General features: G+C 35.6%; 1 long non-coding RNA gene across 1 annotated transcript; it reads left to right on the forward strand.

Moving 5' to 3' along the window:
* The first annotated feature begins 240 nt into the window (after positions 1-240).
* LOC118751460 lies at positions 241-821 on the forward strand. The gene is made up of 3 exons (XR_004994523.1): positions 241-408; positions 484-636; positions 706-821. It is a non-coding gene; the product is annotated as an uncharacterized LOC118751460 (long non-coding RNA).
* The last annotated feature ends 1,127 nt before the right edge of the window (positions 822-1,948 follow it).

The raw sequence follows: 1,948 nt of genomic DNA on the forward strand, positions 1-1,948 counted from the left end.
CAACCTAACCTAACCTAATACCATTGCTCCAACACTGCACAAATAAATAAAATAATAAACAAATAAAAAATTCAATTATTTTGAAATGGATGCACGCCTTAAAGAACTCGTAGACGTTATACAATCACTTGAAACCTCAGTTTCAGATCTCATTTATAAGTAACTGATATGTTGTTCTAAAATATTTAAGTTTACTCAATCTTCTTTTTGTCTTAATTTTTTCTAGGTACTGTATCTTCACAAAATGATACCATATTACAACTAACAGCAGAAGTGGCAATGTTAAAATCTGTTTTATCGAAAACTGGACCAGGTCTAGCTATATACACAAAAAGGTTTCCTCTGACTTCTGAGCAGGACCTAATTCAGTTAGAGGAAGACATTACAGAGGACAACAAAGAAGCTATGGTGATTTAATATTCGTTAATTTAATGTTTTTCTTGTGTTCACATTTTTCTCCTCTTTTTTCTAAAATATTTGCAGATTGTTAGTTTGAAAAAACTTATTATACCTGGAGGATGGAGCAAAAATATGGAGAGACTCATTGCAACCGAAGTAAGTCTAGAGTATAATGTGGATGAAAAAACAACAAGAAAAGGCTGCGCAATTTCCCGAAATGCTTGAACATACTATATGGTACATTTTTAAATACATAATGTAATGCTACATAAAATAAGGGTTTTTAATACTTAATACTTTTTTCAGAAGCGACAGTGGTGGAAGGAAAAACAGTTGACGATTTTTTACATGACTTGCGGCATGGACTGCGCTGTGTAAAAAATAAACACTTCAAGAAAGTGTGCTTAGAAAATAAGGATAAATGAAATGTATGTATATGAAAAAATATGTATTCAATATACGAGTTCTAAACTTTAAAATTTTTCTCATTCTTTCCAAAGCGATTACAAAAGCCCTTTTCAGTAATGCAATTCATCATGCCTTCTAGCCATACATTGCGAACCCGTTACAGCAGCTCTTTTGAGTAATGCGATTCATCATCCCTTCTAGCCATACATTGGGAACCCGTTACAGCTGTGCTTTTGAGTAATGCGATTATCATCGATTCTATCCACACTTTGTGAACGTGTTACAACAGTGCTTCTCAGTACTGCAAATGGCAAGCGCTTCCGCCTAATGACATGCCTGTGTTAAAATCAGCGGTGGTCTCATGAGGTTGGTAATGTGTTCCTCAACATTCATCGCATTACCACCCCGATTCTTGGTAAGCAAAGATTTTGCTGGGGGAGTTTCACGCATATGTACACACATGTGTATGTGTGTATGCAGTACTAATATGTCCCAGAGGGGTGACCAGGCGACGAGAATTTGGGGAAATTGGATTGAGTGAGTGCGCAAATATTTGATTTTGCATGGAATACGTGCTATGAGTTGGATCCATATAAACATAAATATGTGAGTTTGCATGTAAGACTTTGCGCAGGCGTGTTTAGTTCACTGACCTGGAAAACAATAAAGAGAAACAAAAATCTCTGTGCTCTTATGAATAATTATTTGCTTTTGCGCTTTAGAAATGATTGTTTAGAATGTGTTTTTGCATGTTTAAGAAATGGTTGAAGGAGGGTGGAAAATATGATTTCGGAATATGACCGATGGGCTCTCAGATTGCATGAAGAGGTATCTTTTGTGTAAATTGTGGGCAAGTACATACATAGATATTGCAATATAGAAAATACTTCCTTTCTGTTGTTGCTTTCTGGTTTATTTTTAGAACTGTCGTTGTTGAGTTCCTTGCCACATCTTCGCTGTTTCGATTGTTGGGCTGCTTCAAATGCTGCCGCATTATTTCTTTTCTTTTGTGTGTTGTTGCGATTTGCAGCCCTATTCGCGTCATGGTTGCCACAATTGGTAATTTTCTACCAAAATTGGTAACTTTTAAAGGATTTGGTAACTTGGTAACTTTTATTTTATTTTGGTAACTTTTGCAACC

This window comes from Rhagoletis pomonella, unplaced genomic scaffold (assembly GCF_013731165.1).
Source record: "Rhagoletis pomonella isolate Grant_MI unplaced genomic scaffold, Rhpom_1.0 Rhpom_scaffold_00716, whole genome shotgun sequence".
In the NCBI taxonomy this organism is placed as follows: Eukaryota; Metazoa; Arthropoda; class Insecta; order Diptera; family Tephritidae; genus Rhagoletis; species Rhagoletis pomonella.